Here is a 10,597-nt window from a genome sequence, read left to right as displayed (position 1 = left end):
ATTTAAATACCTGAAACTATGAATGGTGTTTGTTTCCAAATAGTATTTTTCCTTATACTGTAGCGTTTGGAAAATGTTGAGAGAAGGTTTAGAAGTTCGTATTCCCTGCCATGTTCTGAGATTCTACAAGGAAACAGACGAGATAGCCTCTGGAAGGCCTGCTCTCAATTGCAAGTGAGAAGCGGAAGGGTATATTTGTGGAAATAGTGAGGCTTGAGAATCACTGTCCAGCTTTGAATGGAATTGAGACGGAGAAGTTCAATAACTTGCCCAAGATCAGGAACCCAGCATTAAAACTCAGGCACATCTCAGGGGAATTGTGCTGAAGGAGGAAAAAAGCCAATCTTAGAAGGTTATACACCATTTGATTCCATTTATTTAACATGTTGGAATAATGAAATTGTAGAGATGAGAACTGATTCCAGGTCAGAGGGTTGTGGTGGGGGTGACTATAGCTGTAGTGGGGAAGGATGGGAACTCCCCATGGTGATGGAACAGGTCTGCATCTTGATTGTGGTGATGGTTCATGAATTTGCACATAATAAAATTCCACAGAACTAAATACATACATGTACACAAAGGAATGCACTAAAACTGGTGCAATCTGAGAACATTCTGTGATTGTTCTAATGTCAGTTTCTGGTTTTGATAGTGTCCTATAGTTATGAAAGATGTTACCTTTGGGGGAAACTGGTAAGCAGGATTGCTCTGTTTTTATTTCATACAACTGAATCTAAATGACTTCAAAATAAAAAGTTAAAAATCAAGCAAATAACAAACAAAAAACTCAACTCAGGCAGTCAGAGCCTGGAATGGTAACCATGATGAGGAGCCAGTAGCTGTGACGGTTCTATGAATCAAAAGATTCTTTCATTAAACAATATAATACTTTAAAATTTCCATTATTCTATGATATTCTGTTTACCCTTTTACTTGATAAGAAAAATAAATCTAATTTTTAACAGTTTTAGGATAATGTATTATTTTATTTAAATCCTTACTTTCTCATAATATAATCTACACAGAACACCCTAATTCAATGTACAAGGGGAAGAAACAGCTTTTAAAATATCTGCAATTCCTTCCACAGGTCCCCTTACAATGCACACTTCTACAGATATAAAACTGAGATCAGGAAGCAACAAAGCTTTAAAATGTTCCTAAATGTCCAACAATACAGTGAACTGCCCATGTAATATTTACACTTTTCTTCTGTATTTGAGGAAGGAAGGCTGCAGGAAGAAAGGAATGCCTTGGCTCAGCATCCATTCTGTGAGCTACCTCCAAATCTATAGGAAAGGCAACTTCCTTTTTGTTCACTTTTAGTTGTTCAAATTTATCTGAAATTTTACATTATAGGCTCTAGAGGAGCAGATCCCAACCTTTCTGTCACCAGGGATCAGTTTCATGGAAGAATTTTTTCATAGATGGTGGGGGGGAGATGGTTTCAGGACGATTCAAGTGCATTACCTTTATTGTGTACTGTATTTCTATTATTGTGTATTACATTGTAATATATATTATATTACATATTATATAACTCATCATAACTTGGAAGCAGTGGGAGCCCTGAGTTTGTTGTCCTGCAACTAGACAGTTCCATCTGGGAATGATGAGAAACAGTGATACCTGAAGTGTGTGGCTCCGCCTCAGATCATCAGGCATTAAATTCTCACAAGGAGCATGCAACCTAGATCCCTCACATGTACGGTTTACTGTAGAGTCTGCACTCCTGTGCGAATTAATGCCACTGCTGATCTGGCAGGAGGCAGAGCTCAGGCAGTGATGTGAGCAAGGGGGAGTGGCTGCAAATACAGATGAAGCTTCACTTTCTCACCTGCCACCTCGTATCTGACAGGCCACAGACCAGTATCAACCAGTTGGTGGCCCAGAGGTTGGGGACTGCAGTTCTAAAGGATACTATGTCATGTTTTTTCACATTTGTTTCTTTTCAACAGTCTATGCAAACTGTTATCATTAATCGTGGAAAAAAGGACTTTTTTTAAACTATCATTTAAAAAGCAGATTTGGGATACTGCAGGATGGTGCCTAGCTCTGCAGGGACCGTTGGCATGGAGGCAAGATAGTCTGGCAAGACTATGTCCCAAAAATGCAAAGGTGGGCCTGAGAAGGAGGAGAGGAAATTCCCAGGGGTGCATCACAGTCTTGGGGAACCCCAGAGGCAGGAAAAGGGCCAGCCGACCTGTGATCTCCTGGGATGAGATGGATTGGAGTGGGCATCCTCTCTGGCCCCAGCCCAGGGGCCCAGGGATGGTCACAGGCACAAGACCCTAGGCTAAGATGAGGCTTGATCGTCTGCACCTGCAGCTCTGGAAAACTTGGTTCACTACTCTGCCTGCCTCTTTCCCCTTCCCGTAATAGGATGAATTACTTGAGAAAAATCTATAAATGACATTTTCATTGTGATGTTCAGAAATTATGAATTTCCAAGATATACACATACATATCTTAGGTAAATACACATACATACACACACGTGTGTGTGTATGTGTGTGTATATATCTTGTGTGTGTATGTATGTGTATATATATTATCAATGAAAAACATTTTCCAAGATTCATACCTGCCCTTGGGCCTTGGGGCCTGCACAGCCTGCATCCCAGGAGTCAGGTACCAGGTGATAATTACAACAGCTTTGATGGCTATTGTGGTATACCAGAGCATGGGAGAGGACAAGTTGAGCAAAGATTTGAAGTCAGTTCATTTAGCTCGGCTGCTTTTTTAGCATTCACATGCAAGCCTAGATTTTACCAGTAAGTTCTGATGAACCCAAATATAGATGAACGTTGGTTATTTTATAGCCTCCATCAGTATATGCAGACTTTGACTTCTACTTGTGAGACTCGGGACAATTAGGTATAACTTGGGAGTATCAGCCTAGCTCACAGTGATCCCTTTACCGCTCCTCTTACCTACAGCAATGGAAGCACTTCCAGTAGCTGTGACTCTACGAAATACTCTACCCCCACCATCCATGCCCACCCAAACATGTTTGATGGGTCCTGCCTCTACTTCCCAGAATTGGAAATTAGCCTGAAGTTTCAGTTCTGTCTGCTCTGTGTTCTGAACAGACACAGCAGCCCATACATTTTATGCCAGGGGAATGGAATAATAGGAACATATATCTTCAGGGCTAGAAAGGAAGCAGATAAGAGGCACACAGAAGAAAAATGTCCTCAGACCCATTCCTCTTCCAACTCTCATCCTGTTCTGAGACCCAGCCACAGCTTCCTTTTCTGGGGTTGATGGGATACTCCCTTTTTCCCATGATAATGTCTATTTTTCTGACCCAATCTGAGTTAGTTTATCTGACCTTTAATGGCAGTGTCATAGTAAATACTGGTTGCCTGTGCTGTTTTGTTCAGCACTGTATCTCCAGTGCCTATGATTGTGCCTGGCAAGTAGTAGGGGCCCAACTAATACACGCTGAATTATTGCATGAACAATACACTAAGTACCATATGCTACATATGTCACTTCAGGAAGGATGGATACCAGAAGAGAGAGCTCCTTGCTTGGCAGGAATGATGGAGGGATGGTGGGAACAGGCATGTGAGGAAAGATATTTAGAGGGAAGCCTTATTTGTTGGCAAGCAAGGTATTCATCTGTCATTAGTAGTGTCCATCAAAAATTTAAACACCTTCCCTATATTTTGATGACTTCCCAGGCTGTGAATGCATCTTCCACTGTAGAATCCAGATTCCACCTTTCCCAGCCTTCCTTCCTTCTGGGGTACAGACCTTTGACTTGAATTCCACCCATCAGATGAAATCAGTGTGACTCCCATTTGGAGGCCAACTGCAAGAAGAAATGGACAGGTCCAGGTCATCCACGTGGTGGAGGCAGAGGCAGTGAGGCTCTGGGCTGGATGTTCCTTACCACGTTGATTCTTCCGGGTGCTGTTGTTAAAAGCTCAACCCAACATGTGCCTTCAGCTCTTCTAATGACACTGTGATCTTTCTAATTCCTCTTACTAAGTTAACTCCGGTTTAATCTAGCTAGAGAGGACATGGGATAAAGAAGCTGAAGTCTTGGTCATGAGGATGGAGGGGAACACCATGTTCAATAGTCAAGATGAGACCCAAAATGAGAGCATAAGCTGTAAGTGAAGCAGTAAGTCAGAAAATGATCTTTCAGTGAAGTGGCATTTCTCTATCATTTCTCTTTCCTATTTCATTAATTTTTCACTCCTATATCTCCTTCTTTCTTTTTATATCAGCTTAATTTTCTGCTTTTTTTAGATTTTTAAGGTGAACACTAACATCATTGATTTTAAGCTTTTCTTCTTTTCTAGTAAAAGTATTAAAAGCTCTCTTTTTCTCTCTAAGCTATATCCGAGGGAACATCCTGCAAAATTTTAATATCATATCTCAAGTTTTCATTATCCTTCATCTAGAAATACTTTCTAATTTCTCTAGTAATTTCTCCTTGATACATGCAATATGTAAAAATTTATTTAATTTCCAAACATATAAGGATTTTCATGTTCTTGGAATCTTTTTAACATTGATTTTCATTTTAATGCTGTTATGGTCAAAGAAGATATCCTATATGATTTTAGACCTATAAATTCATTGAGGATTATTTTATGGCCCAGCATATGACATATTTTGATGTACTCAAATGCACTTGAAAAGACTGAACCTTCTACTCATCTTAAGTGAACGTTCTATAAATATCAATTAGGTCAAATTGGTGGAAAGTGTTGTGTAAGTCTCTTGTTTTTAGTGAACTTTGTCTACTTTTTCTATTACATACTGAAAAAGAAGTATTAAGACCACCACTATAACATGGGATTAGTCTAGTTCTCCTCTCTTTTTCATCAGTTCTTGAGATTCTCTTTTCATTTTGAATATTTACATCCCCTTGTATTAGGTGTGTAACAAATTACCCCCAAATATTAGCAGTTTAAAACATACATATAATAAATATTATGAATCTGGGTGTGGCTTAGCTAGGTGCTTCTGACTGAGAGTGTCTCACAAGTCTGTAATCAAAGTGTCACCCAGCCTGCAATCATCACAAGGCTCCCATTTAGCTTCCCAGCTCCCTCATGGGGCTATTGGCCGGTGTCAGGGCCTCACTGGCTATGGGCTAGAGCTGCTCCTTGATTAGCGGGACTGTCCATAGGAATGCTCATAACATGGAATCTTTCTTTCCCCAGAGAGGGGAGAAAGAGACAGAGAAACACAGAGATTCTTTAACCTACTCTTGAAGTAAAAATCACAGCATCTTAGCCATGTTCCATTCAGTAAAATTGTTATTACATTCAGCCCACACTCAAGGATGCACAGGGTGGTTTACAGAAAAATGTGGAGATAATTTGGAGTCATCTCAGAGGCTTTCTACCACACTTTTCAAGGCACTCAGCAAAGAAAGGAACCTCAATCATTTATACACACACACACACGTGTATATGTACACAATTACACTGGGCTCTATCATAGCATCCACAGAAATGCTGAGCAACCAGTTCTCAGGAGGGTGGGGCTCAGGGCACCTCTGGGAACCTCTGTGGCAGGGATTTGTAGATGGCCACATGTAAGCTCTGCCATTTACATAATGCAAACTAGTCTTCCATATCCATACCTCTCAGTGAACATTTTCAAGAGAATCTGGTTGGGCTAGCCTGGGATAGGAGACCATAGCCAATCCAATATGACAGTAAAGGCAAGATCATGATGAACAAACCCAAGTGCCAGAGGTCCAACTTCTGTGGGAAGGGAAGCAGGCTCTTTGAGGGAGGCCAGTTTATGTGCTAGATGTCACCCTGTTGATGCTTACAACAAACATCTCTTTTAGGAATAGATTGGCAGTGTCCAGAGCTAAGAATGGGCTGGTTCAGGGAAGGTCTTTGATGGAGACTGAGAGTCTTAGGAGGCAGAGAGGAGTATTTGTAGCAGCTCTCAAGTCACATCCCAGGTCTGCATCTGACCCAGGCTCATGCCCCACACATTTCTGCATACCTCAGAAACATCAAAAGTCATTGTTCACCTTGTTAACCAATGGGGGGTGACGAGAGAATGAAAACAAACCATCCCTGACCTCCCTGATCCTGACCCCCAACTCCCCATCCATCCCCATTAGTATGCAACTATGACCATAGGGTCTTTCCTATCCTGCCAGAGTCACAGAGTAACCAGACAAAGAGGAACTGGGCTCAGAGCTGGACTTAAAGCTTACTTTCTAAACTATACAAACAACCATGGCCTCAGAAGAATACAGACACCATGGCAGTCTCCTTACAGGGCAAGAGTAGGTGATTCTGAGGTCCTGGCAGATGCCGCAAAGCATGGGCATCACCAGCTGCCACCTTGGGCTAAGGTTGGTTATTTCAAATGTTTGACAAGTACAAACATTCTTTGGAAGAACTATTTTCCAGGGGTTGATGCACCCTCAGACAGGTCCCACTGTCACCAGCACTGGTGTTGGTTAGCTATCTCTAAAAGAGTTCAATCTGCGAGCTAAGGAAGTTACAAGTCTTCTGTTGCTTAAAAAAAAAAAACAACCCAACTTTTTATTATGGAAAATTTCAAGCATATCTAAAAGTAGAGTAACTAGAGACAATAGCACAATGAACTCTCATGCACTGATCACTGAGCTTCAATAATCATCAATTTATGGCTAATCTTTCATTATAACCCTACCCACTGTCCCCACTAACCCTGCAAATTATTTTGAGATAAATCCCATCATACCATTTCATTCATAAATATTTCAGTATAAAGATATCTTAAAAATAAAATGTCTTTATAAATCCATAATCACCATTATCACATCTAATTAACAATTCCCCATCAGAAATCCAGTTCATCATTTTGTTGAGAGACATTCAGCAAATATTCCGATACTGCTGTTTTAAATATGCAAACCTAAACATTAAAATGTGAATTTCTGCCAATTGCTTTTAAAAGCATTTATATTTCATTGGTGACTATATTTACAATAAAAATATATTAAGCCAACAACGAAAAAGTATAGATGATAAAAACTTAAAGCTGCTCTTTACAACTTGATCAGTCATGAGAAAATGAAAAGAATTTCCTTCATCAACTGTCAGGCTGCTATTTCTTATTTCCCCAAGAAGAAAAGAAAAGGAGTTAAAGCCTGTGGTAGGCACTAAGACTATTGACAGTTGGGCCCACCCTTTTTCCTTCTAGCCACATAGAGGATTGAACTTCCTCAGTCCCTTGGAGTTCGGTATGGCCATGGGATTTGCACGGGCCAGTAAGCATGAGTGGAAGTGATCAAAAGTCAGTTCTTGTCAGAAAATGTAAAGAGACATTAAACTCAGAACCCTCTTTTCTCTCTGTCATAGTGACCTAGATTACTCCATCAGCCAGGGGTCTGGATGAACATATAGTAATAGAGAGAAGCAAACCTGTTGTTTTATAGCCACTGAGATTTGAGGGTTGTTATTAGAGTATAAACTGGCCTATCCTGACTTGAATAAAGTGCTTAGGCTTGAGTTGGTGATTTCAGGGAAGTCCAAGCTATGGCTACTAACATTTTAGTGATGGCCCTCTTGAGGAACTGTATGTTATTAGTGTATTGATCTGTGCTATCATTTTTGTAGAGCAGTAGAATTTTAGTTCTTTAGCCTTTGACATTATTACGGGATTAAAACAATAATGATAGGAGTACCTTGCCAAATAAAACATTGTAGACATAGTATATGGATCAGAAGATGAAACGAAAGTGAAATCCTGGCCTGGGAGTCATGTCTCTGCCCTGCTATGATCTTGGACAGGCCCCTTAACTTCTGGGCCTCTGTTTCCTTTTCTACAATAATAAACATTATTACAACAACGACATCATTGCATATCTGCCAGGTACTGGTAGGTTCCATGAAACTTGGTTATTCCATCCTTACAACTAATCTAAAGTAGCTATTTTCAACATACTTAAAAACACAAACCTGGACACTAAAATTTAGGCTTGGTAACTTACTAAACCACAGTTGAACGTGTAGGGGATACTTCCAAAGCCAGCCTCAAATAAATATTTACAGTCCATTTCTTCTTCTAAAACTCTGTGGAGTTTTTGGTGTAAGGTTATTCACAAAAAGTAAAATCATGTAGTGAAAAATAACATAATACTTTCTATAACACAAAGAGCAGTTCTTTTATTTGCAATAATATTTTCCAGTGTGACAGAACACATATTTCATGGAGATCAAAGACTGCTATTAATACTTCCTTACCTGTGTACTATCAAAGGGATTCAAAGCATCAGACCTTATGACAGGGCATGTTGACTATAGTTAATAACAATGTATTGTATTCTTGACAATCATTAAGAGGATAGACTTTGAGTATTCTCACCACAAAAAAAGATATTTGAGATAATGCCTATGTTAATGAGCACATAATAAATGTATACAATTTTATTTTTTAATTTTTACAACTTAATTTTGAAAACTTTTTGACTCAATACAGATGCTAACCATGATGTATACTCAATGTGAAAACAAAATTATTCCCTTTGAGAATTTACACAGATTATTTATTCTTTTGCTGACATTTTTCTTTTAAGAATAATTCAAACACTTGTTAATCAATTCACGGTCAGAAAGGCATTTTACCAGCCATGTTGTGTGGTTTTAAAATACCAGATTTAAAATACCAAGTTTAAGTTGGGGTTAAATGCCAAAAATTAAAATAATGACATTGAGAAGAAGTAGAATTTACTTTTTGGAAAACACTGTGCAGGTATGTGAGTGTGCTAACTATGGTCTGTTCTCAGACCTCTAGTACCACCACACGAGATGACCAATTCTTGATTCTTCATTTAGGGAGCTCACATCAAATGCCTTGGCAGAGAGAACTGTTTTGCTCCTACTTCATCTCTGCCTCAGCAGGGGACATTACTGTTTTATATCATTACTGTTTTGTTTTCCATTGGTTCTGGTCTTTATCTCCATCTTGAATATGTTGATCCTTGCCAGAATATGTTGATTACTGAATATTCTGGGGTGTTTACAGTTACAGCTAAATAATAGGGAGAGGTAGGAACAACAAGGCCCTCAACATTGTTCAATGTCCTTTTTCCCCCTGAATGGCTTTCTGAGCCTACCAGGTACCACAAACCATCCAATTTTAAGTACAATTGAGTGACAGGTGAGGCAGGTTTCTTTAATAATGTTATTTAGGGAAGTCCAGAAACGCAGGGCAGTGTAAACATCAATGTCAAAAGTATTTATTGAGCACCAGAAAGGACAGTGGAGGGAACAACCAAAATACCAAGGTATCTGTTAGACTTAGTGGGCCTAGGCTAAGACAGAAAGGTGTCAGGCCTTGGCTATAATGGAAAAATACCAGTTAACTCCTGGTAAATTTCTGGACTGCAAGCTTTCAAAAAAAAAAAAAAAATGAAATAAGTCTAGTTCACTCCCAAGATAGATGGGAAAGTACTAATTAATTTCTTGCTTCTAGTTCACTCCAAGTTTCTTGCTTGGTTAACTCCCTGGGAAACAAACCGGGAGGTACCAACTGCTCCCAGACTAATTTTAAACAATACCAGGTGGGGAAAGTACTGAAACTAAGATGTATGGGGGGAAAGTACTAAAACTAAGATGAATGGAGGGAAAGTTCTGAAACTAAGATGTATAGGGGAAAATGTTAAAACAAAAATGTATGGCTAACTAATCACAAAATTCTGCTTCTGTACAATGCTTGCTTGCTACCCTATATGGATACACCTGGCTAGCCTGTGTGCCAACCAGGATGCAGACCAAGCTTTAAAATCCTGACTGCTTAAGCACTCAGAGCTGCTCTCAGAAATCCCATATTGGGATACTCAGGCAGTCGCCAGCCAGCTCTTCAATAAAAGGACTCCTTTTAAATTTAACTTTAAATTTGTTTGGCAGTGTGGTCTTCATGGAACTCATGGGCACAATAGTATCCCCTGTCTTCAAGAATATTATTTTCTTCCTTTTAATGGAAAGACCACCAAGCCACATGAAACTTACCAAAATGTCACAAGATTAGTAATAAATGTTGTAAGAGAAAAAAAAGTACTGGAGCTTATTGTGTAGAATTTCAAACTAGGATGTGTGTATTTCTTAAGAATGTTAAAAAGGTTAATACAGGTGGGTGGTGCCTGTGGCTCAGTGAGTAGGGCATCTACCCCATATACCGAGCATTGCGGGTTTGAACCTGGCCCCAGCTAAACTGCAACAAAAAAATAGCCGAGCACCTGTAGTGACGGGCACCTGTAGTCCCAGCTACTCAGGAGGCTGAGGCAAGAGAATCACCTAAGCCCAAGAGCTGGAGGTTGGAAGGAAAATATTAAATGAAACCATAGCTAACTCTAGCATCTAAACAAAGTATGTTTATTAGGAAAGGCATATACATAGTAGTAGTTACGGTCATTGATGCAACCTTAGTTCATGTGGATCTAGAAACTTTGCAAAGGAATATTCTTGAGGAATATATGAATAATGATCTTCAAGGAGGATGGAATCCACATTGATACAGAGCTCAGCCGTCCACCTCAGAATCTACTACCCTCACCTGTGGCATGAATGTGCCTGAGACTTATTTGCCCTACCACAGGCTATAGTAATTTACTAAG

Source organism: Nycticebus coucang, chromosome 4 (genome assembly GCF_027406575.1).
Source record: "Nycticebus coucang isolate mNycCou1 chromosome 4, mNycCou1.pri, whole genome shotgun sequence".
Taxonomy (NCBI): domain Eukaryota; kingdom Metazoa; phylum Chordata; class Mammalia; order Primates; family Lorisidae; genus Nycticebus; species Nycticebus coucang.
The sequence above is the reverse complement of the archived record's forward strand: the minus strand, read 5'-3'. Positions refer to the sequence as shown.